Here is a 26,344-nt window from a genome sequence, read left to right on the forward strand (position 1 = left end):
TGCCAGAACCAGAGGCGCTTTTCTCACCCTCTCCGCGGCTGCCTCCTCGGAGCACCCAAACCAGAGGACAGCAAGGGGGGAGGATGTGTGGTGGGGACACTTCCCCCGGGAAGGCAGAGCCACCCACCCATCTGTCCGTCCATCCGTTCACTCATTCATTCAGCAAATACAGTGAAGTCACGTTCAATCAACTGCTGATTCTTTTTTTTTTTTTAAGATTTTTTATTTATCTGACAGAGGGAGAGAGAGAGCGAGAGCAGGAACACAAGCAGGGGGAGTGGGAGAGGGAGAAGCAGGCTTCCCGCTGAGCAGGGAGCCCGATGCGGGGCTCGATCCCAGGACCCTGGGACCATGACCTGAGCCTAAGGCAGACGCCCAACGACTGAGCCACCCAGGCGCCCCTCAACTGCTGATTTTTTAGCAATTCAGTCACTCACTTGGCAAAATATTAAAAAGAATAAACAGCATGAATAGTACAGATCGTTTCCCACTCCAAGAGTGTAAGTAAAGCAAGACACCTGAGTTACTCCCCATTTCTGAGGAACCTCTGAGCTGGGTGAAGGTCAAGCTGACCATTTTGTCTGAGGGTCAGCTAGACACTACTGTCTTATTCCAATGCTGGATGGCCCATAAAATTGTACGTATTTAGTGATACATATAGCGCCTCCTAAGTGCTGGGCATCATTCTAAGTGTTTACTATTAGTAAGCGCTACTGTCATCATCCCCATTTTACAGATGGTAAAACTGAGGCACAGGGAAGTTAAGTTACTTGCTTAAGTAATACAGCTCAAGTGGCAGAGCTGGGATTTGAAGGCAAACGATCTTGCTCCAGAATCCATACTTTGAACCATTGTCCTAAGCTGTTTCTCAGTATCCTGCATTTGTGTGTAATTTAAGGGATTTCTGTGGTAGGCAGGTAAATGTCCCCCCTCAAGGATGTGTCATTTTAATCCCCAGAACCTGTGAATATGTTAGTTACATGGCCAGAGGACAATCAAATTTGCAGATTTTTTCCTGGATTATCTGAGTGAGCCCAATGCAACCACAGGGTCCTTCAAAGTGAAAGGGAATCAGAAGAGAGAACCAGAGATGACTGTGTGAGAAGGATTTGGCTGAATGTTGCTGGCTTTGAAGATGGAAAAATAGGGACCACAAACCAAGGAACTCAGGCGGCTTCTAGAAGCTGGAAACACAAATTAATGCGTTCCATCCTAGAGCATCCAAAAAGAATTCAGCCCTGCTGTCACCTTGATGTTAGCCCAGTGAGACCCACTTAGAACTTCTGACTTCCAGAACCATAAGATAATAACCTTGTGTTGTTTCAAGTGGCTACACTGCTGGTAATTGTTAACTAATAAAATTCCCAAGTGTGATTTTTGACCATAAGTGATTTAGGCATTGACTTATTCCTGTGTTAATGTGTGACTCCACTCTGGGGGGTTGGGAATGAAAAGACTCAGTCCCTGACCTCTACCACGGGCAGCCCAGTAATGGGGAAATTCACTCATCAGATAACAACATAAAGATGTTCCATATAGGAGAGGTGCTTAGAGGCAGATGTGTTAAGAATGGGGGCTTAGAAGCCACAGAGCTGGCTCCACCACTGAGCAATCCTGAGAACCAGGACAAATTCTCTAAATGGGCAATAAGAGTGTGTATTGAGAGACTGCAGTGAGCTCATACCTATGAAGGGCTGGGTGCACCGCTTGCACAGTTGTGCCCCATAAATTTTGGCCGCTATTATTATCATGATTAACAGGATTTTCTACAAGATTCAGCGAGTAAGGTAAAGACCACCTCACTGTCAATGAAGAGATCCAAACAGTAGCATAAAAGCTGAGTTTTGGGGGCACCTGGGTGGCTCAGTCGTTAAGCGTCTGCCTTCAGCTCAGGTCATGATCCCAGGGTCCTGGGATCCAGCCCCGCATCAGGCTCCCTGCTCAGCGGGAAGCCTGCTTCTCCCTCTCCCACTCCCCCTGCTGTGTTCCCTCTATCGCTGTGTCTTTCTCTGTCAAATAAATAAATAAAACCTTAAAAAAAATTTTTTTTTTAAAGCTGAGTTTTGAAGAATGAGTCGGTGGTTCTAGATGTGAGAGCAGGGATAAGGGAGCATTCCAGGCCAAGACAACAGCATCTACACACTGAGGTGTGACTAAGCATGTCACAGTTAAGAAACCACCAGATTCTGGGGTGCCTGGGTGGCTCAGTCGGTTGAGCAGCTGACTCTTGATTTCACCTCCTGTCATGATCTCAGGGTCTTGAGCTCAAACCCCACATCGGGCTCCATGCTGGGTGTGGAGCCTGCTTAAGATTCTGTCTCTCCCTCTGCCTCTCCCCACTCTCTCTCTCTTTCTCTAAAGTAAGTAAGTAGGGCGCCTGGGTGGCTCAGTCGTCAAGCATCCGCCTTCGGCTCAGGTCATGATCCCAGGGTCCTAGGTTTGAGCCCCGCATCAGGCTCCCTGCTCAGCAGAGGGTCTGCTTCTCCCTCTGCCCCTCCTCCCACTCATTCTCTCAATCTCTCTCTCTCAAATAAATAAAATCTTCAAAAAAATTAAATAAAAGAAACTACAAAAAAAGATTGAAAATTAAGTAAATAATTAATTTTTTTTTAAAGATTTTATTTATTTATTTGAGAGAGAGAGAATGAGAGAGAGGGGGGAGGGTCAGAGGGAGAAACAGACTCCCTGCCGAGCAGGGAGCCCGATGCGGGACTCGATCCAGGGACTCCAGGATCATGACCTGAGCCGAAGGCAGTCGCTTAACCAACTGAGCCACCCAGGCGCCCAAATAATTAATTTTTTAAAAAAAGTCGATGCTCTAACTCCACGAGAAATAAAAGGAAATCAATTAATGATAAAATGATGAATGCATCAACATGCAATTGCATTCTGTCTCACTCCACGGGCAGACCCTAAGAGGCAGTCACACACTTGTACCTACGATGCTGAGTAAGTTCTGAATTTAAGATAAATAAAGTCAGAAGCCATTTTATTCCCCAAACTCAGAATAAAAAGTGAATCTGCAAAGGAACACCAGCAAAGAAACTGAACAGTCGACCCTTGAACAGCCTCTGACCCCTCCCTGTGGAGCCGAAAATCCACAGGTAACTATTGACTCCCCCAGATTTCACTTCAAATAGGCTAGTGTTGACCGGAAGCCTTACCAATAACAGTTGATTAACACATATTTTGTATGTTATATGTACTATATACTGTATTCTTACAATAAAGGTAGAGAAAATAAAATATTAAAAAACATAAGAGAAAATACATTTACAGTACCGCATTGTATTTATATATAAAAAAAAAAACTATGTGTCAGTGGACCCATGCAGTTAAAACCCATGTTGTTCAAGGGTCGAGTGTATATACACCAAAATGCTTGCATTTGTGAGCATACTTTGTGATTTCATTATTTTTTAAGGAGGCTCTATGCCCAATGGAGGGCTTGAACCCATGACCCTGAGATCAAGAGTCAGATGCTCTACTGACTGAGCCAGCCAGGCGCCCCCAAAGTCTAGGCCGCCTGGGTAGCTTAGTTGGTTAAGCGTCTGCCTTCAGATTAGGTCATGATCCTGGGGTCCTGGGGTCGGGCTCCGCATCGAGCCCCACATCAGGCCCCTCGCTCAGCGGGAAGCCTGCTTCTCCGTCTCCCACTCCCCCTGCTTGTGTTCCCTCTCTTGCTGTCTCTCTCTCTGTCAAATAAATAAATAAAATCTTTAAAAAAAAAAAAAAGTCCAAGCAATTGCCATGATATGCCATCTTTTTAAGACCAAGCACTCTGAAAAATATCTGAGACAATGTTGTCATGATAAAAGCGGGCACATTCATTGCTTTAAAATTTTTTTTTTAAAAAGCCAACATTTTGTGTTTCACGTAAACTGGAGGTAGGTTCTAGTCTCAGTTATAAGCATGTTGTTCACCCACATGAAGGTCTGGTAGAATATCTGAAAGTTTGTATTGCATGGGGGCAGTTCTGTGTATTTCAGGGAGTCTAGCATCTCTGGCCTCCATTGTACCCCCAAATCATGGTCACAACCGAAAATGCTCCCATACACGCTCAGTGCATCTCCCAATGGGCAGCAATGCATCCGCTGTACGCCTGTGCTCTAGGTTAAAGGAAAAGTGAGTCGTGTGATCAGATGGGGTGGGGGAGGCTTGAGTAGAAGCAAGAAGGGGGGCAGGAAGGTCACGGTGTAATGACTCAGACTTGAGATGAAGTAGAGGGGCAACAGAGGATTTGAGAAGTAATTTGGGGTTAAAATCAGTAAGGCTTGGTGATTAGTTGACAGGGTAATGCTTCTTTCGTGCTTCTGATCAGAGCCTCCCGCAGACAGAACTACCTAATTACTTGGGCAGGATGTTCTTTGTTTCTAGAGTAAATTCCCTCAACTTCGAAACTATTGACATTTTGGGCTGGATCATTCTGTTATGGGGTGGGAAGGCTATCCCGTGCACTGTAGGATGTTTAACAACCTCCTGCTACGAGATGTCTTGTTGCCCTAAACGAGGCAGCTGGATGTTCATTTAGACAAGGTGCCTCAGGGGGGCGCTCCAGGATCTTGAATTCCCTTCCCACGCTGAGTATAGCTCTGGACTTCTCCCTGGGGTTTGCACCTTGCTTTGTATTGTTGCAAGGGAGCTCATGGCTGCTCAGACCTCGGACGTGGTGGCCCTCTCCCGGGAAGGGAGGACCCAAGCAAGCAGGGATCCACTGCACTGATGGAAAGGAATGATGGCAGAGGGGGAGAGGGAGGGAGAGAGGGGAGACAGCTGCTACTGGGCTTGCCCAGCTCAGACACTTACTGTGCCCTAATGCGGGAGGAAGTAGCAGAAGCCGGGATTCCCCTCACCCCTCAGTCTAGATTTCATGATCATTGCCACCTATGAAATGGGGTAATAACCTGCTCCCGACGAACCCAACTGGACCAGACACTTCCAAAGCCTTTGTGCAAGGAAGAGGGAAGGAGGCTGCAATTTCTAGGGTGGGAACAGAGGCCCATAAAGGAAAGGGGTGCCTGGGTGGCTCAGTCGGTTGAGCATCCTGCTCTTGGTTTTGGCTCAGATCATGATTTTGGGGTCAAGAGATCAAGCCCGAGACAGGCTCTGTACTCTGTGCAGAGTCTGCTTGAGATTCTCTCTCTCTCTCTCTCCCCCCTCTCTCTCGCTTTCTGCCCCTTCCCCCACTCACACTCTCTAAAATTAAATCTTAAAAAAAAAATAATAAAGGAGGGAAAGGCATTCTGGAGGCTCGGGGAGGAGGGGGCTAGATGGTCCGTCAGGTTATCTCAGGAATGAAATCCCTATTAGGTACTGTTACTGCACATTACCGGCGAGGTGAGAACTTGTGGCTCTGGGAGGTTTGGCATCATGTCCAAAGCCAGGGCTCGAACCCACATCTGTGTGGTTTCATAGCCTGTGTTTTTAAACACTTCAACCTGCTGCTTCCAAATCCGGGGGCTTTGGGGAAGGTGAGGGCTAGGAGCTTGGGAAGCAGTTCAAGGTAGAGATTGATGCTGAACTGGGCAGGAAGGTAGATTGTTCTAGAACCCAGCAGGTCTGAAAGGGAGGCAGGAGGGGCGGGCAGTGGGCCGACCGTGGGGCCAGCCCCTCCCCCAGCTGCCCCTTGCAGGCCTCTGCCCGCCAGGCACCGAGGGCGGTGGGGGCGGATAAACAACCTATTCATCACGGCTCTGGGCAAACTGGCACCGACTCCAGGCTCTTCCTGAGTGCCCGGGAGGTGGGGGCCCTGCCAGGGACCAGGAGGGACTGGCCCTTCTGCACGGCAGGACTAGGAGCAGGGACCAGCGAAGCTGGGAACCCCGGTGCTGCCGCTTCAGCCACACGCTCACAGGCTAACGCGCCCCTTCTCGGCGATTCCGTGAGCACTGTGCGCCAGGCGTGGAACCCCCTTCACAGCTGGCCTCTTACTGCATCTGGTCACCCTGGTGAGGCAGACACAGTTACCAGTCCCCTTACAGGTGCGAAAGGGAGGCATGAAGAGGGAACAGTGAGCTGGGGTTCGGGTCCTAGCCCCTTGCTTCTAGGGCACAGAACTGCCGGAGGTGGGATTCGAACCCAGGTCCTCAACTGCAGACACCGCCATCACCCAATACTGACTGCTCTGTCTTTATTCCCTCCCTTCCTTCCAACCTCCTTCCCCGTCTGCTCCCCTCCCTCACTCCTTCCCTCCATCCTTCTGGTTTTCTTCCACATTTATTAGGCACCAGCTGCATGCCAAGCTCTGTGCTAGACGCAGAGGACAAAGTAGTGAACAAGGCGGGCAGGTCCCCTGTCCTGGTGGGTTCTTCCGCCGGCCCAGGCAGCCCTTGGCCCTTGCACTGCTCCAGGATGGCCAAGCTGGGGGTGGGCTCCGGCTTCCCCTCCTGTGAGGGACCCTCTGTGTGGGAGGGCCGGGTTAAGGGGAGTCTGGCTTTGGACAAAGCCGGCGTTGTAACATCGGCTTTGTTTGTCAGAACACCCTGGCCTCGCGGTCACCGATGGGCCAGAGAACAAAGGAAGCTCAGCACCCAGGGACGGCTGCTCACCCTTTTCCTTGCAGCCGTTACATAATTTGCCATAGCAGATGTGGAAATTTTCCACGCCCCAGTGCGAGGACAAGACTGGGAAACTCGGCTGCAGGTGGGGTGGGGGCATTTGGTTCCGTAGGTTGGCTCCCCTGTGTGCGTCCACGGCGGGCGGGGAGGAGTGCAACATCATTCTTTAACTTTTGTGCATCTTGAAACATTTCATAACAAAAGAAAAATGAACAGAACAAAATTTACAGCATAAAACTATCTGCATATGTTAAATACATTCCAAGACACAAAATAGCTCGGAAGTATTTTGCCAGGTTGCAGGCTTATCTGCCGAAGAATGTCAAACACATCAGTGGGGACAGAGAATGAGAGACGGAGAGATACTAGGGAGGGGCCCTGCAGGGACCAGAGATGACAGCTTTACTACAGGTTTTAATTATAGACAAGAACTCTCCAGAAAGGAGATGTGCTCTAATAAAGATGTTAGAACTGCATGGCCCGGTTCACATCCCAGCTCTACCTCTTACTAGCTCCGTGATCTTGGGCCAGCAAACACTGTGGGCACCTGGGTGGCTCAGTCAGTTAAGTGTCTGATCTTGACCTCAGCTCAGGTCTTGATCTCGGGGTTCTGAGTTCAAGCCCTGCATTAAAAAAGCCCTTACTTGGGGCACCTGGGTGGCTCAGTCAGTTAAGCGTCTGCCTTCGGCTCAGGTCATGATGTCAGGGTCCTGGGATCGAGTCCCGCATCGGGCTCCTTGCTCAGCAGGGAGCCTGCTTCTCCCTCTGCCTGCCGCTCCCCCTGCTTGTACTCTCTCTCCCTCTCTCTCTCTGACAAAGAAATAAAAATCTTAAAAAAAAAAAAAGCCTCTACTTAAAAAAAAAAAAAAATGGAGATAGTAATCAGACCTGTCACAGGTTTGTTAAGAGCATTAGGTGAGTTCATTTTACAACATGATTAGGTCTAGAATACTTGGGTCTGTCCCTGTCCTTGTTATAAAAAAAAAAAGAAAGAGCCTGGACTTTGTGGTCCAGCAGATCCTGACCACCTACATGTGTGAATCTCATTTTAAATGCACAGCACCCAAAGAGGTCAGGTCTTGGATTAACCCCATTGAAAGGTGAGGAAAACAAAGCCGAGGCCCTGGGCCCAAGGTCACAGTGCTGGTAAATGACTGAACCCAGGTCCAGCCCAGGCTTAACCCCTGAGCTCATAACCACCGCCTGGCACGTGGACCCTTGGCAGGGAAAATTCCAGGGGTGATGACCTTCGATGATGACCTTGTCTCATAATTTCCTAGAGAACAGAGCATCCAAATGCAAACATGGCCTCTCCAACAAAACTCATCCTATTTGGAGACCATGCTCTTCAACCTCAGTACACCCCCATCCCACACAGGAGGCCACTTCGCCCACCCTGACACTCATACATGACACTCGCGAGCCTAAAGTCCTGTGTTCATCACGGACTCATCCATCCAGTGGTCCTTGAGCACCTACCATGTGCCTGAGGACGGCAGCGGCCACGGAATGCCAACACACCCCCAAAGCATTTACAGTGTCTCTTTCTCGATTCCCAGAATCTGATGGCCCCTAATTCATTCCCCTCTGCCTGAAATGCTCTTCCCTACAGCCTCAGTGTGACCAGCTTGACCCATCCTTCAGATGTCACCCAACTGTCCCTTCCCCAGAGGAGCATTCTCTCAGCCTCAATCTAAATCGGGTCCTTAAGTGATCTGCCATCATAGCAAACACTTTTTCCCCACTGTCTGTAGAAACAAACGGCACATCTGAAGTCATCACGGCCCGTGCCCGAGACCGTGGAAGCTCCTTGAAGGCAGGGACTGTGTCTGCCTTACTCACTTGGTGTCCCCAAAGCTGACACTCAATATACATCTGTGTAACAAATATGGGATTTTCAGAGCTTTTGCTATATACATATACCCCTGCACGTTGTGGGCCCTCCTCCCCAAAGTCCTATCCCCAGGACCTGGGGAGGACACCTCTCTCCTCCGCGTCCCCAGGATCACTCAGCAGAACACTATTGGAAACACAGACGTTGTGGGTCAGCTCTCAGCTGTTGATGGTTGAGTCTCGGCTTTGCCACTCACGATCTGTGCAAACTCAGGCATGTTTCTTAATGGCTTTCCGTCCGTCTGTGAGTTAGTGTGGCTGTGTCCTAGTGAGACCAGGGTGACTGTCCAGTGAGACCAGGTCTGGGAAGGGAAGCCCTCTGCACGTGCCCAGCACGTTTCAGTGAAACTCAGATTTGCCCTGGTGGCAGCAACGTATCCCGCCAGCCTTCTGCTGTTACATAGATATTTCCACCCGCATTTCTCTTTGGGTCCTTCCGAGACGCCACGCCTAGAGGCTGGGCTGGGCTGGGCTGGGCTGGGGTTTATAATCCCCTTTAACAGATAAGAATCTGAGGGGCGCCTGGGTGGCTCAGTCGTTAAGCGTCTGCCTTCGGCTCAGGTCATGATCCCAGGGTCCCGGGATCGAGCCCCCGCATCAGGCTCCCTGCTCGGTGGGGAGCCTGCTTCTCCCTCTCCCACTCCCCCTGCTTGTGTTCCCTCTCTCGCTGTGTCTCTCTCTGTCAAATAAATCAATAAAATCTTAAAAAAAAAAAAAAAAAACGGTAAGAATCTGAGGCTCAGTGAGCTGAGTCTCTGAACTTGGATTGTGGAAGAACAGGGACCCATGCCTGGTGCCCCTGGCTGTCCACCCCCGCCAAACGCACTCCACTGGCCTGGTATGTGAGGCGCCTTCTCCAAGGAGAGGAGCCATGCCCCCCCGCCCGGGGCCCCCTGCTCACAGCTGGAGTCCTCTCTGCCACCACGTCCTCCTGTCCCCAGACCAACCTCCCCAGTTTGGAGAATGGCTGTCAGGTTGGGCGGGGTGCAGGTAGGAATCTTACCTTCCTCCAGATGCAGGGCTCGCCTGCCCGGGGGCCGGTCCGTGGCCTCGGAGGCAGGAGGGGGCTGCGAGAAGGGGGGATGCCTGGGTTCCCTCTCCCCTCACAGCCAGAGCTTGCGAGGACAGGGCCACCCTCTCCTGCACCGCCTACAGCTGAGAGCCTCCTTGCGGGTCAAACTCCAAATTCCAGCCTCACTGCAGCAGGGATCAGAGGAAGAGAATGATCTCCCCAGGCAGAGGAGTAGCTAGGCCTAGCGCTGAACCCTTGAACTTGAACTCCACGCAGGCCCGTGTGGGGAGGAGGGCATGCCCTGAGCTCCGCCCCTCCACAGCCTCCATGGGGGGCCCTCACCTGAAGGGGGGCCCATGGCAGGGAGGGGCAGGGGAGCCGGAGCCCCGCACTGTCCTGCTTCACTCACCCACTCCTCCACTGGCCCGCCTCCACTCTGGGGACAGGCGGGCTTGGGACGGGCTGGCGGGAGGCGGGGGAGGAATGCTGCCGAGGGAGGCCGGGGACAGCGGAAAAATCCCAGGAGGGCCCTTGCAGCCAGGGCCCCACCACCGCGGCCGCAGGGACAGTGCCCAAGCTTTGTTCAGCCCCTTTTCCCTGGGTGTGCTCCAGACCAAGGCAGGACAAAAGAAAGACAAGGCGTCTGGAGCCCCGGGGAGCTGTCAGGAGCGACCCAGCCACGGCCAGGGGCCCATGACACCAAGACAGGCAGGTAATGGAGGACAGCAGAAGGCTTTCACGGGGAAAAAAAAAAAAAGTACTAGCATTTACAAACCAGGAGACTTGAAACAAGGCTCTGATTTCCCACGTTCACAGGACATTCTGAAGATCTGGCCATGCCAGGTCCACATGGTCACAGGACAGCAACTGGCCAGAGCAGAGTCATGGCCACCCTTTGTCGCCACAGACCGCCACCTCAAGCCCACCTGTCTCCTTCAGTAGCCCCAGCTGGGCCCTGGGTGCGCAGCCGCCCGCACAGCATGATTCTGAAAGGCCAGTGACGGTCACCACACACGAGGCTTCGGTCCTTCCAAGGGCTTGCTTTCCATGTCTTTGCTCACTTGGTCTTCACAATGACCCTCTAAGACAAATTGTCCGACTATCTCCCTTTCACTGATGAGGAAGGAGAGGTAAAGGCAGTAACGGAGGACAGTGGGAAGACAGGCAGGCAGGGGCCAGGGTCCCCGTCCTAAGAGGAAACTACCCTTTTCCTAAAAGGAAAAAGCCCCCTATCCTGTTCTAGGCTTTCCAGAAAGGAAGGGAATGGCCTTGGGCGGCCTAACCCAAGCCCCGGGGGGCCAGCTCAACAGCCACTGGGTTAAACAAAGAGCTTGATCCGGTGCCCGAGGCTGGCTGGCATGCCTTAGGGCAGGTGTGGCCTCCGCCCTTTTGGTCCCGGAGGCTATGAAACATCACCCCAGAAGGAGCCCTCGCCTCTTTCCCATGTGAACAACTACCTGATATGTAGATGAACACGTGGACAAAAACGTGATTGGGTGACAGGTGCATGGAGGGTGAAGCAGATTAAACAGCCCGCCCATAACCTCCTAAAAACCCTAGACTGAGAAACTTCAATCAATAAACTTTGCTTTGCTGCCCACCACTCTTCGTTTGGTCTACCTCTTCGCTCTTCAAAGAGGGCTGACCAAGAGCCCCGGGCACCGAAGGAAAAGAAATACTGAAACAGCAGGCCAGTAACGGGGCGCCTGGGTGGCTCTGTCGGTTAAGCGTCTGACTCTTGATTTCAGCTCGGGTCATGATCTCGGGGTCGTGAGATCGAGCCCCGGGTCAGGCTCTGCGCTCAGCGTGGAATGTGCTCGAGGTTCTGTCTCCCTCTGCCTCTGCCCCTCCTCACCTCATTCACAAGTGAACGTACGTGCTCGCTCTCAAATAAAAAGAGGCCAGTAACTTGCCCGAGGCCACCCAGCTGTGAACAGCAGGATTCGCACCTGAACCCAGAGTCCTACAGGAGCAGGGGAGAAGGGGGAGTCTGCCTTGGAAGGACGGGCATACAGAGGAGACAGCTGGGACTGGAAAAGGGGAGCAGACAGGAGGCCAGGGAAGGGCCAGCCTGCACCTGTGGTCTGGGGCCATAGGAAGGCAGTGGGTGCTATAGAAGTGATTGTTCCTCCAGCCCGGGGCCCAGCCCTGACCGCATGCGTGGGGGGCCACAGGCATGTTTGGGGGTCAGAGCACTTACAGAAGAGGCCCGTGGGTGAGCCGGGCCGGCCAGCTGGACGTGCACTGGAGAGCATGTGTCCCAGCCGAAGGGGAGGGGCATGACCCAGCTCTAATGTGGGGAACCCAGACCCAATGGGGCCACACCTTCCACCTGTTCCAGAAACATAAGTCCAAAATTTTGTATAGTCACATGACTGTTCATCTGTGTGTGCCAGGCGTGGCCCCCTGGCCACGGGCTCATCCCCTCTGACCGTTACCCTGATTTTCTACCCTCTCTTGGGGCTGTGAAGAACAGGAGAGGACAATGGCGCAACCAGCTGGGAGAGCTTTTTGGAAGTTTCTTACTCCCCAGGTGAACACACCCCTACTCTGTGGCTCAGCAGTTCCGCTCTCAGGTGTTTATCTGGGTTCATCCACGGGCGAAGGGATGGGGAAGACCGTGCTGGTGTTCAGCAGGAACGAGCCACTGGCAGGCACCACCACGGGTGGACCTCAGAAGCTGAGGCAGACGTGAAGGAGTACACGTACCTTGTGATTCTGGAGCCGGGGCACAGCGCTGTGGCTGCAGGGTCCCCGCGCTGACCAGGTCCGGCCGCTCGCCGCCGACCAAATCTTTTCGAAGGCAGAGAAACTTTCTCCAGAGTGCTGAAAATACTTACAGGTTTATATAAGGAACACGTGAGACAAAGGTAGGCAGTGAAGGTCAGGTCATCAGTGTCTTCGGGTCAATCGTGGGCGGGGTCTTGCTGGCTCAGGGTCGTGCTTACTGCTGGAGGGGGTAGATTCAGGTCAGACGCAGGATGCTTTCCCTGCCCAGCCTTCTGCCTGAGTTATGAGATAAGCTGGAAAGAACTTAATTGATTTTATTTTTTTTAAGATTTTATTTATTTGGCAGAGAGAGAGGGAGAGCACAAGCGGGGGGAGCTGCAGAGGGAGAGGGAGATGCAGGCTGAGCCACCCAGAGGCCCAAGAACTTAATCAATTAGAAAAGTTAAGGTCAGGGCGCCTGGGTGGCTCAGTTGGTTAAGCGACTGCCTTCGGCTCAGGTCATGATCCTGGAGTCCCTGGATCGAGTCCCGCATCGGGCTCCCTGCTCGGCAGGGAGTCTGCTTCTCCCTCTGACCCTCCCCCCTCTCATGTGCTTGCTCTCTCTCATTCTCTCTCTCTCAAATAAATAAATAAAAAATCTTTAAAAAAAAAAAAAAGAAAAGAAAAGTTAAGGTCAAAATGGAGGTTGTTGAAGTCCTCTTTCAATTCCATTTCTATGAGATTCAAGAACAGGAAAGATGGGGGCACCTGGGTGGGTGGTTCAGTCGGTTAAACGTCTGCCTTCGGCTCAGGTGGTGATCCCAGGGTCCTAGGATCAACTCCCTGCTCAGTGGGGAGCCTGTTTCTCCTTTCTGTCCCCCTGCCTTCGTGCTTGCATGCGCTCGCTCTCCCTCTCAAATAAATAAAATCTTAAAAAACAAAAACAAAAACAGGAGAGAATGTACCAACAAGGAGTTGTGCAAATTCAGTCCATGCTTCTCTGGTGGCAGAGGCTGTGGTCCTTGCCCAAATATTACCTCCCAGGAGCTAGTCCCAGCCTATTGTCTCCACTGGAGAATGCAGTCCCAATGTTGCCAAAGTAAGTCTGCGTTTTACGTGAACCCACCTGATTTATAAGGTTCGGCAAGTAATTTGATATTAACAAAAAGAAGTTAAAACATTGTCATTTGTAACCCTGTGTGATACTGATGTTGTAATTTATAATAACAGATACTTGGTCTTTGTCACCATTTCGGGCACGGAGCTCCTAAAACCCTCGGAATTTTTTGAGCAGATAAGAGAGATCAAGGTGACTTTTGTTATGTTAATGAGGTGACTTTTGGACCCACCCAAAAGGGTGGGGGCAGGACCCTGTGTCTAAAAGGGTTGGAACCTTCCGTCCCACGCACTGATCTCTGGGGACGGCGGGAGAGGGAATTGGAGGTTGAATAAATCGCCAGTGGCAATGATTTAATTAATCGTGACTGTGTAATAAAGCCACTATAAAAACCCAAAAAGGACAGGGTTTGGAGATCTTTGGGGTTGTTGAACACATGGGGGTTGGAGAAGAGTGGGGTCCGTGGAGAGAGAGGGTGTGGAAACTCCACCCCTCTTTCCCCCTTGCCTTGCCTATGGATCCTTACGTGATAGACAGCTAATCTAGTAAGTAAAATGTTTCTCTGAGTTCTGTGAGCCGCTCTAGGAACCTCCATCTAGAGCGGGTGGGTCAGAAGCACAGGAGAGGACTGGGACTTCCAAAGTGGGGGAGGGGGCAGTCTCGTGGGACCGAGCCCGTCACCTGTGAGTTCACACACTGTCTCCAAGTAGATCGGTGTCAAAATTGAGCTGAACTGTAGGACGCCCGCTGGTGTCATGGAATTGCGTGGTGGTGTGGGGGAAAGACCCATGCGGTCGAGGGCTTGGGGTCACAGTCTTACTCAGTACCCTCATGTCCCACCCCCTCCTACTATGAAATCCAGGCTGACCTCAACTCCAGGTAGGGACTCCTACCTGAGGTTTTCCACAGTCTTTTAGAGACACCAACACCCACCCACTTACCCCCTGGATAAGGCAAGCTTTTCTAGCGGACGGCCAGGGGTGGTTCCGAGGAAACCCGGTAAGTCCAGTAAAACCAAGTCCATAAGTAAACACAAGAGTAAAACGAGACACATTTTTTGACTTAGTAACTATGAGACCTGGAGCAAGTCTCTGTGCCTCCCAGGAGCCTTCAGCTCCCTCCCGGTGCAAAGGGATGTTCTTAATGCCCACTTCGCAGGGGAATAAATGAAGATTAAACAAGATCCCCCGAGAAGCATCTCCCCTGGGACGGTGCTCGGTCCACGTTGGCTCCGTCCTTCTCCTCCCCACCTAAGTTAAACCATGAGCTGCTTGCCTTGCATTTAGTTGAGAATCTCAAAGCCTTTTTCTTTATGATGGATCCAACGAGGAAAAATTGTACATTTTCATTTTTTCTCCTCTCTCTTTTTTTTTTTTTTTTGTTGTTGTTGTTGTTCCCCAGGTCAGGGTTCTCACAAACCTGAGTGGACTTCTATTTGCGAGTGGCTGCAGGACTGTGGGGGGAGGGAGGGGCTGGCGGCGGGGGGCAGGGCAGGCAGACCCTGGTCCTCATTCCAGCTTCTCTGCTCTTAGCTGTGTGTTCTGGTATAAATGAATCAAGTGCTCTGAGCCCACATTCTCTCCTCTGAAAAGTGAAGATGTCATCATAGTGCTGAGATATTTTATCGGGAAGGCTCAATGAGATAATACCTATAATGTTCTTTGTATTTTTTTTTTAAGATTTTATTTACTTATTTGACAGAGAGAGACACAGCGAGAGAGGGAACACAAGTGGGGAGTGGGAGAGGGAGAAGCAGGCTCCCCGCGGAGCAGGGAGCCCGATGCGGGGCTCATTCCCAGGACCCTGGGACCACGACCCGAGCCGAAGGCAGATGCTTAATGACTGAGCCACCCAGGTGCCCCATCTTTGTATTTTTTTTTTTAAGATTTATTTATTTGTCAGAGAGAGAGAGTTCATGAGCAGTGGGGGGCTGGGGAGAGCAGAGAGAGAGAGAAGCAGACTCCCCGCTGAGCGCGGAGCCCATCCCGGGACCCTGAGATCACGACCAGAGCTGAAACCAAGAGTCGGACCCCTAACTGACTGAGCCACCCCGGCGCTCCTATAATGTTCTTTATACTACTGAGATGCTACTTTTCTTTTTTTCTCTCATTATTTCCCGAATGTCCAGTGGAGTTTTCCGGAAGCCACACAACATGAGATGTCACCACGGACAGAATGCTGGAGCAGATGTGAAAATCCAGCTGTCTCCTTAAACCAGACATTCAAGAGCTTTGCAAATATGTGGAACAATGCCACCCTTCTCACTAAATCTTTCAAGAAAAGATGGTTGATTTTCATTAAAAAAAAAAAAGTTATTTAACATGCAATGGGTTTGTTATTGTTACTTTTAAATAATTAATGCATGTTTTACATTGCTTCCTCATTTAAATGTCTAATTCCGTAAGTTGCTGGAGACAGAACCCGCATAGACAGGAGCTCTTTGGGGTTCTTGTAAAGAGTCCTAGACGAGAAAGTCTGAGAACTGCTAGTAGGAGTCTGTGCATGGGGGGAAACTCTTGTGAACTCTCTGTTTAAACCCAAACCCGTGCAAGGTGTGAAAAGGTGTGTCTTGCTGCAAGTAAGCCCTCCTTGGAAAGCCTGTTTGTGGTGTGAGGGTCCGTGTGGGAGAGATGTTTGCAACTGCACAGACCTAGCTGGTCAGTGTGGAGTGGATTGTTAATGAATGAACAAGAACTCTACTTAACATAATTGCTAAACGCTTTAACAGTGGGTCACTCACAGCAGAGAGGTTGATGTTTGAAACGTCACTTCTACACATTTGGAGATTATCAGAGTAGAACAGGGCCCTGTGGAAGCCAGCCTGACCGAAACTGCCACCAGCCCAAGCCTGGGTTCGAAGAGACAGTTGTGTGGTCGGCCCATTGTCACTGGCGCTGTGAGTTCCAGAGCGGGGTGCATCCGGGTGCCTGGGCTCTGCCTTCCGTGTTTGGTTAAATTCCGGCCCTACTAACCGTGGTTTATGGCAACTTCCTCCCCCACCCGTGCCTCTCGGGCTCTCCACTTGTCAAATGGGGTTGTTGTTAAGGATTAAATAAGAGAATGATCCGGGGTGGGGTCTGGTCAGCAAAATCTGCCCTTCTTCCTTCGCGGACCCCACTAGCCAGCCCCAGTGTGGTGGGGTGCGGCCGATGGAACCAGAGCAATGTGATCCACGTGACTTCTGCCTCCCTTGCTTAAGAGGGAGCCCCAGGCCCTGAACGTCCACTCTTTCCTGCCTTCCCATTGGACAGGATGGTGACTTGGAGAAAGGCCTTGGAGGCCAGCAGTCTGGGCTCCCAACGGAGCAGAAAAGCCACTGACTTGGAGCCTCCCACGCACTAAATGGGTCTGTTAGGACAGCCCAGCCTTTTACCCTACAACGTCTCTGCAAAGCGGAGGAAGCACTGGGTAAGTGCACTTTGCAGTTAGGACCCTGCTGTCTTTCTCCAGAAGGACACACCTAGTTTTGTCTCATTACAGGAAACCTATGAGTGACACATTCTTACTCCTGCGCGAAGTCCCCAACATTGCTTTTATTTTTTTATTTTTTAGAGATTTTATTGATTTATTTGACAGAGAGAGACACAGCGAGAGAGGGAACACAAGCAGGGGGAGTGGGAGAGGGAGAAGCAGGCCTCCCGCAGAGCAGGGAGCCCAATGCGGGGCTCGATCCCAGGACCCTGGGATCATGACCTGAGCCAAAGGCAGACGCTTAACGACTGAGCCACCCAGGCGCCCCTCCAACATTGCTTTTAGACTCCACTGAGTGAGTGACCTACCCTAGTTACTCCTGGTCTCATCATCTGTTAAAGGAGGGAGAAGTCAGAGTACCTCCCACACACGATAGTGGTAAGCCTCCAATGAGATAATCCATGTGAACTGTTGAGTTTTATTGTGTAAATGCTAAAGAAGTGAGTGTTCTTATTTTAGTGACTGTTTTCGAATTTTCTGGTAGAGATTGCCTCATAAATTCCCACCTGTTGCAGTCGTTCTGAATCTTTACTTGATCACCAAATCTAGCAGGTGTTTTGCCCAGCGGGTGATCACCGAGACATCTGGCTTCCAGTCCCAGGTCCCTCCCTGTCCCCACATAGCCACAGACCATGGGGACAAGGAATAAAATAAAGAAGGTAGGCAATGGGACCCAGTGGCCATGCCTTAGGAAATGTCACTGTGCTCACAGTACCTGTTGCCATCACTGCTAGTCTATACCTTAATCCAAGCCTGACTCAGGTCACCTATTATATCATTGTCTCTAATGTCCTTTACATTCTGCAACCCCCATCATCATAATAAAGCCATCCCATCATGAGCAGCAGAAGGGGAGGCTTTCCACAATATTCCATTACCTACAGAGGTCAGAAAACAATGCCTCCGCCCTCCTCCCCAGCTCCCCACTGGCTCTGGCCCCCTGCTTGTTTTTGTAAATAAAACTTTATTGGAACACAGCCGTGCTCATTTGTTTGCATATTGCTTCTGGCAGCTTGTGTGCTACAGTGACTAGTGTTGAGTACTTGTGACAGAGACCTGCACAGCCTACAGATATTTACTATCTGGTCCTTTGCTGCGCTCCTGCCTACAGCATCACCTGGTGGATTAGTGTCCCCAGAGTACAAGGCACTGACAGCAAAGACTTTTGTCCCCATCTTTTCCTCTCAGAACATAGTAAAATCCTCGGGGTAGAAATGTGAGTGGAAGGGGAACATAGTCCAAAGCGACTGTCTTGGAACAAAATAAGCCATTCTTGGAAGCCTCTGGTTTGACTAAGAGGCCATTACAAACATGGTTATTTTGAGGATTTTTTAAAAAAGATCTTACTATCTATCTATCTATCTATCTATCTATCTATCTATCTATCTATCATCTATTTATTTATTTATCTATTTTAGAGAGCGGAGGGGGTGGGGAGCGGAAGGGGAGGGAGAGGAAGGGGGAAAGAATCTCAAGCAGACTCCGTGCTGAGTGCAGAGCCTGAGGCGAGGCTCAACATGGGGCTGGATGCGGGGCTTGATCTCAGGACCCCGAGATCACGACCTGAGCCAAAACTGAGTTGGACACTCAACCGATTGAGCCACCCGGGCTCCCTTATTTTGAGGATTTTAATGTAAATATAATTCTTCTAAGGACGCCTGGGTGGCTCCAGTCGGTGAAGTGTCTGCCTTCAGCACAGGTCATGATCTCAGAGTTCTGGGATTGAGCCCCGCATTGCGTGGGGCTCCCTGCTTAGCGGCGAGTCTGCTTCTCTCCCTCTGCCCCTCCCCCCATTCGTGCATGCGCACTCTGTCAAATAAATAAATAAAATCTTAACAAAAGAAGCATAAAAGTCTTTCTTTTTTATTTATTTATTTATTTATTTATTAAAGATTTTATTTATGTGACATAGACAGCGAGAGAGGAAACACAAGCAGGGGGAGTGGGAGAGGGAGAAACAGGCTTCCTGCCGAGCAGGGAGCCCGATGCGGGGCTCGATCCCAGGACCCTGGGATCATGACCCGAGCCGAAGGCAGCGGCTTAACCAACTGAGCCACCCAGACGCCCCCATAAAAGTCTTTCTATAACCATATTCTTAGAAACGTAAACCATCACAGCATGAAAGACAAGGGCAAGGACTGAAGCCCAGATAGGAGAATCAGGGCTGGGGTACCTGCCTGGCTTCTAGGAGCTTCCATGGAGTCGTGTGCACGCCACAAGGCATGGTAATGAAGGTGGAGAGGATTTGGGTGTCCTGGTGCCTCTTTTCAGTACATTTCTACATTTAAACGGCATATGTATTGGTGCTCTGTTTCCTTCCTTCAGTGTTAAAATGTCCCGAATGGATTCGTCATGGATTCAGTCATGTGGTAAGTGCAGCTCTGTGCCAGGCCACGTTCGGAGCTCTGGGGATGAAGCAGAGCCCGGGGCAGACCTGCGCTCACGGGCCCCACTGCATCGTCCTTCTCCGGGGGCTCCTCCTTCCAGCCAAAAACCACACTCGAGTGTTTCCCAAACGATCAAATACAGAAACACAAGGAAGCTTTTCTGGCCCTCTGTCTCCCTCTAGCTGCTGCTCAGTCTCTCCCTCTTCTCTCTCTGTAGACCAGTTCCCTGGGAGGCTCGTCTACACTGGCCACTTGTCCGTCCACCCCCCAGGTTCTGAGATTCCATTTTCTCCTGCCATCCCTCCATCCCATGCCTCTTTGAGTTTTTGATTCTCCCTTCTCCAGCATCTAGGCTCCTTTCTGTTTCTCAGATGATGGTGTTACCTGAACCCTCACTCTACATTCATGGCCATTTCCACAGCATCAGCCCTTACCCGCAACTGATATCTCTACTTGTGACTTCTTCCTTATACATACATATATCTATCCAACCCTCCACCCACTCTTCCACTCATCCATCCATCCATCCTCCATCCATCCATCCACCTATCCATCCATCCATCCACTTATCCATCCATCCACCCACACATCCATCCACCAGTCCATCCATCCACCTGTCCTTCCTTCCCTCCTTGCCTTCCTTCTTCCTTCCTTCCTTCCAGTTTTCCTTTCTTCCTTCCTTCTTTCCAACAAATATTTTCTTTTTTTTTTTAAGATTTTATTTATTTATTTGACAGATAGATAGAGAGCATAAGTAGGCAGAGTGGCAGGCAGAGGGAGAGGGAGAAGCAGGCTCTCCGCTGAGCAGGGAGCCAGACGTGGGGCTTGATCCCAGGACCCCAGGATCATGACCTGAGCCAAAGGCAGCCGCTTAACCGACTGAGCCACCCAGGCGCCCCTCCAACAAATATTTTCTGAGTACCTACTATGTGCCAGGCCATGGGCTAGGAGCTAAGGATATAGCAATGAGGAAATACAATGTCCACATATAGTGTCCACCCAGCTTCCAACTAGATAGCTCCACTGGGTTTTTCGCCAGGCTCCTTGACTCATCCAGACCCAAACAAAACTCTCTGCTACCCCCTCCACCAGGAAACTCACTCTTATCCTCAAGGACCCCTTCCCAGATAGTAGCAGTTGGAGAAGTCAAAAATTCGGGGGCCGCCCTAGATTCCTCTCCTTCACTCTTCACAGAGCCAAGTCAATCTCACGGTTCTCCCTCCTGCATTTAGCTTCTCCTCCATCTCTACACCACAGTCCTGGTGCAGACTGCTCTAATATCTTGCCTTAATTCCATTCCCGTTTCCCTGTTAACCTCAACTCCCATCCCAGTTCTTCCTCCACAACCATCCTGGGGGAGATGGTTAATCTCCACGGTTCAACCACATTGCCCATCCTAGATCATTTTTCTGCTCTGCCTGCTGGGCTCTGTGCCCCAGGAGGCTGAGTCCCATGGGCTGTGTCACCTGGCCTTGCTTTGCTATCTGGCATCCAGTTAAATTTGGCCAATGGGAGGCACCAGCAGGAGATCAGAGGGTGGAGGAGGGTAGCTGAGGATTTTGTGCTTCCCTTTGCCCCACACCAGCCCTGCTCCCTCATTGTCCCCCTGGGGTTCGGGGGTGGCTTCATTCCTCCAGGCCATGGCTCTGCAGGTTATTCCTGAACCCTCTTCAGCCCCGAATAACTGCTCCCATGAGAGCTGGACTAAAGGTGCTTCACCAGCCCTCGTTGGTGCTACTAACGCTGTATAAATCTCAATAAACAGTCTCTTTATGAAATTATCTTTACTTAAGTTCTTTTGAGCGTGATCTCTCTTTCATGCCAGAATCTTGACTCCCAAGGCTTCCCACTGTCCTCAGGACAAATTCCCTATGACACACCCTACTGGGATTTTATTCTCCCACATGTTTACCTTCCCTCCTCTGTTCCTGGAACCTTGGGTGTGTAAGTATACTTTTATTTTTTGGCAAAAGTTCAGTAGGGTTTTCCAGAAGAAGGTCTTCCCTGGGTCTAGCTGTCTGCTCTTTCAAGCAGTAATTTAAAAAAATTCTTTTTTCCTGGGGCACCTGGCTGCCTCAGTGGGTAGAATAGGTGACTCTTGATCTTGGGGTCAAGTTCGAGCCCCATGTTGGGGGTAGAGTTGATTTTTAAAAAAATCTTGGGGTGCTTGGGTAGCTCTACTGGTTAAGTGTCCAACTCTTGATTTTCGGCTCAGGTGATGATCTCAGGGTCGTGAAATCGAGCCCCGTGTCGGGCTCTGCACTGAGTGCAGAGTCTGCTTAAGACTCTCTCTCTGGGGTGCCTGGGTGGCTCAGTTGTTCAGTGTCTGCCTTCGGCATAAGTCAAGGTCCCAGGGTTTTGGGATCAAGCCCCACATCGGGCTCCTTGCTCAGCGGGAAGCCTGCTTCTCCCTCTCCCACTCCCCCTGCTTCTGTTCCCTCTCTCTCTCTGTCAAATAAATAAATAATCTTTAAAAAAAAAAAAAGATTCTCTCTCTCTCTCTGCCCCTCCCCCCTCATGCTCTCTCTCTTTCTTGAAATAAATAAATAAAATCTTTTTTTAAAAATCCTTTTTTCCTACAGGCAATGGGGAGTTGTATCATTAAATTTTCTTCGGGGTACAAGCTACAGAAACCCAACTCAAAGGAGTTTAAGCAAAAATACTGGCTCACACAGTGGGACCATCCAAAGCTTCAGGTCCGGCAGGATCCAGTGCCTCAGATCATGTCAGCAGAACTTGATTTCTCCAGCTGTGCTTTCTTGCCTTATCTTTGTCCTCAAGCAGCCTTTTTCTTCATCATGGTCTTGAGAAGCCCCAGCTAACAGCCACTCAGTTTCAAATCCTGTAGGAAACAAAGCTTCCTCAACAGGCTTGACAATCACCCTTCTAGTCCTTGGCCTGACTCTTACTGGTCCACCCTCGTCACATGCCTATTCCTGAGCCAATTGCTGGGGCCACGGCAGGCAAGCTCTTTGTCCCTGAGATCCTTGGGGTGTTCCCAAGGAATTTCTAGAAGGGGGAAGGTATGCTGGGCAGACAAAACCAATGCATATCTATCTACTGCCTTTGCTCAGGGCTCATTAAGAGGATAGAATGAAAAACGTCTGGCTGGGACACGGCTTGTGATGGGTTTTCCCACAAATGTGTAGCCACATCCTTCCCCTCTCGGAAATCGGACGTCCACAGACTCCGGGAGAGGATGGATGTGCCTGAGATAGATACAGGCCTTTATCTTCTTACTGTAACTCCTTTCCTAGCACACAATCCCCTGGGGATCCATACGCACCTGTGAACCCTTCCAGACTCTTTCTACACTAAGACTATAGGCATAGGATCATGTGCAACCCACTGGTTTTATTTCCCCCCCAGTAAAAATGAGATCAAACTTAGAGGGTCTTCTGCAACGACCTTTTTCGCTTACCCATGTCAGAGACCCCTTCTGGAGTAGTGGACGTAGCTCCATCTCGTTGACTTAGTGGCCCAACATTCCAGCTTCTGGATGAACAATATAGTTCATATTTGACCAGCCCTTTCTTGAAGCAAATACTGCTGGTTATCGCCAAACATCCAGTTCCCCTTTCTTCTCTAATAACAGAACACTCACATTTTCGACCAGGGCATGACATTCAGAATAAAGATCGCAAGTCACAGCCTCCCAGGTGGGCGCCATGAAGTTCTGCCTCACGGGCCGTGAGCATCATCGATGCGTCCGCATCGGGGTCCTGCCCTCCCCAGGCCGCTGTCTCTCTTCTCACTAGCTAGCACGTGACTGTGGGAGGGAGATACCGCAGTCCCTGCTGATGATGGAAACCAAGGAGGGAGGGAGCATGGGTACCAGCCATGGACTCCTTACAGCCAGACCACTGAGTGACAGAGAGGCCTCAGTTCTCTGTTGTCAAAGCCACTGCAATTTGGGGTCTCCAGTCCGGCTGGTGGAGCACGTGGCCCTCAGCACGTGGCCTTCCAAACTGCAGCATTCGCTCGCCTGAGCCACACCCCACACCTGAGAAACCCGACTTTGCATTTTTTTTAAAGAGGGAGAAATTTTGTTTCTAGCATGACTTTTCTTCTTTTTTTTAAGTCATCTCTATACCCAACATGGGGCTTGAACTCATGCCCCCGAGATCAAGAGTCCCCTGCTCCTCGGACTGAACTCGCCAGGTGACCCCCGACTGCACTTTAACAAAATCCCCAGGAGATTCCATGCACATTACAGTCTGAGAAGAAGTGCTCTGATACATTTAATGAAAGGCGTTTCCCTAGTTTGCAGGTTTCCATTCTTGCAGTGAATATGCTCTGTAGAGATTGCATCCCTCTCTAGGTCAGATCCTCCACATGGGATTGCTGGTCCATGGAAGACGGCCCTTTACGAAAGTTTTTTTTTTTTTTTTTTTTTTTTTTTAAGGTTTTATTTATTATTTGTCAGAGAGAGAGAGCGCGTGCACGCGCACAAGCAGGCGGAGCGGCAGGCAGAGGGAGAATCAGGACCCCAGGATCATGACCCGAGCCGAAGGCGGACGCTTAACGGTCTGAGCCACCCAGGCGTCTCCCTTTACAAAAGTTTTTGACCGTGGTTTGCTTGGCCGTTTTTGATTTTGTCTTTTCAAAGGTTTAAGTAGGATCGTGTGGGAAAGCCTGCTAGCTAATCTCCTAGTTAGCTTCTCAAGGCTTCTTCCAGAAAAGGGGAGTCACAGTGCGCCCCCTGGTGGCCGCTTTCTCCACTTACAAGCAAGTGGGTCTTGGGTTAAAAGACCTTGCAATCCCAGACCTAAGAGCTAGAAAATACCCACAGCAACGGAGGGTTATGCTCTCATTGAGGCTGGCTGGGTGGCTTCAAGGCCACTCCCCGCCAGAACATCTACAACGATTAGGTCACAGAAGTGTTGCTCAGTACTTTTAACAGTATAATGCCAGACTGACCAAAGAGAGCGTTTTTTTTTCTTTTGTCTTTAAAAAAATATGGCTATGTGGAAGCATAATAGATGCATCGCAAACCATGCATTAAAAATGTCCAGCGGCGGGGGGGAGGGGGGGGCTGGAGGGCACATTCGGTTAAGTGTCAGACTCTTGGGTTTGGACTCACATTGTGATCTCGGGGTCATGACCTCAGGGTCTTGGGATGGAGCCCTGCTCTGCGCTCAGCAGAGTCTGCTGGAAGATTCTCTCCCTCTGCCCCCCCAGCCCGCATGCGCGTGCTCTCTCTAATAAATAAATCTTTAAAAAAAAAGTCCAATGGATGAGTCTTGACATATGCGTGCATGTATGAAACCGTCACAAGATATGATCCTTTGTCCGCCAAAGCATTATACAATATGCACTCTTTTCTTCTGGCTCTTTTCACTTGACGTAATTATTTTGAGGTTCATCCATATCATGTTTATCAATAGTTTCACTGTATGGAGATAACACAATTTGTTTATCCATGTCGACAGATGTCTGGGCTGTTTTCAGTTTCAGATGAGTGTAAATAAAGGGCTACGAACAGCACAAGTCTCCGAGTAGAACATCTCCTCTTTTCTCTAGAGTAACTACCTAGGCGGGAAAAGCCTGGATCACGTGGTCAGTGTGTATTTAGCTATTTAAGAAACTGCCAAACCATTTTCCAGACTGGTCGTGCCCTTTCACATTCTCACCAGCGGGTAACAGAGCTCCTGTGGCTCAGGGGGCTTCTCTGACCTTCTCCCCAAGACCGCTGCTCTGAAGTCAGGCAGATGTAGGTTCAGATCCCTTGGCTCCATTGCTCACCAGCCACGTGACTTGGGACCAGGCACATAAACATCTGAAAGCCTCAGTTTACTCACCTTATCTGTTGCTTGGCATTCTGGACTCAGTTGTAAAACTCCTGCCGCATGCCTCCCCCATCCTCCCCAGCGGACTGTGAACTTCCTCAAGCAGGAGCTTCTGCCCACCTGACACCAAACTCCACGATGGCGACAATGCTGTTCTTTTTTTTTTTTTTAAGATTTTATTTTTATTTATTTGACACACAGAGAGAGAACGCACAAGCAGGGAGAGCGGCAGGCAGAGGGAGAGGGAGAAGCAGGCTTCCCACTGAGAAGGGAGCCCGATGCGGGGCTTGATCCCAGGATGCTGGGATCCTGACCTGAGCCGAAGGCAGACACCCAACCGACGGAACCACCCAGGCGCCCCCGACAATGGCTACTCTTGACACGGTGCTCCTCTAATCCCCGCACCATCACCCCAGAGGTGGGCTTTATCCTCATTCCAAACTGTTGGGGCTGGATCTGGAAGACTCCGTTTCATCTCAGTTCTGTACAGATAACGCCGTTATTATCATTGGGAGTGGTGGTGATGATGCCGCTGTTGTCATGCTTCCTGTATTTTACAGAACACTCGGTGAGGACTCGGGCAATCAGCCATCATCGAGCACATCTCTATTTCTGCAGTGAGACCTAGGACCTTTCACGCTATAAAGAAGACCAGTGAAGAGCCTCCGGTCAGTCTTGCCCCAAACGGTTTGCTACGGACTCACCGAAGAGCCTCTGGTTTCCAGCGCTCTCTGGATCTCAGATAGACTCAGCTCGTATGTCTACAGCTGAAGAAGCGGACTCAGAAATACTAGGGACCGTGGACAAGCATTCGTGTCCTGCGTGCTGGCTGCGCGCTCGCCATGAACCACACGGCCGAGAAGCAGACAGCCACATGCTCTCGGGAAGCTACTGTGCTCACGCACTGTGAATGTTCAGCGCCGCCTAATCCACGACGGCCAAAAAGCGGAAACAACCCAAACGGTCCGTCGACCGATGAATGGATAAACACAATGTGGTCCATCCGTCCAGTGGAATACTGCTCAGCAATCGGAGGAAGGACGTGCTGGCCCACGGCACAACGTGGAGGAAGCTGGAAAACACGATGCTCCGTGGAACCCGTGCTCACCGGACGCAGGTTCGTAATGTAGGCCCTCGAGGGCTGATACGAAGTGTCCAGGAGAGGCAGAGTTCTAGGGACGGAGGGGATTAGTAGTTGCCTGGGGCTGGGCGGTTGGAGAGAAAATATGCAGTCAGTGCTCTAGTGAGGACTCAGTGATGGAAAGGTCCTAAACTCGACTGAAGCCACGAGGGCACAAACTTTGTGACTGGTGTATACACTCTCAGTGGGTAAGTGGTATGGCAGGTGAATTGTATCTCAATAAAGCTGTTATTAACAAAGGAGAAGTAGGGGCGTCCAGCTGGCTCAG

At 50.6% G+C, this 26,344-nt stretch overlaps 1 protein-coding gene across 5 annotated transcripts in view; it reads right to left on the reverse strand.

The window, feature by feature from the left end:
- SLC5A11 (solute carrier family 5 member 11) overlaps window positions 1-9,933 on the reverse strand; it is a 37,652-nt gene extending 27,719 nt beyond the window's left edge. For 4 of the 5 annotated variants that reach the window (XM_078074676.1, XM_036112500.2, XM_078074675.1 and 1 more), the window contains exon 1: window positions 9,454-9,933. The gene's annotated coding sequence lies outside the window, so the exon portion shown is untranslated. The remainder of the gene's footprint in view (window positions 1-9,453) is intronic. The other variant, XM_036112499.2, reaches the window with a different exon arrangement.
- Window positions 9,934-26,344: the final 16,411 nt, after the last annotated feature.

This window comes from Halichoerus grypus, chromosome 6, assembly GCF_964656455.1.
Source record: "Halichoerus grypus chromosome 6, mHalGry1.hap1.1, whole genome shotgun sequence".
Taxonomy (NCBI): domain Eukaryota; kingdom Metazoa; phylum Chordata; class Mammalia; order Carnivora; family Phocidae; genus Halichoerus; species Halichoerus grypus.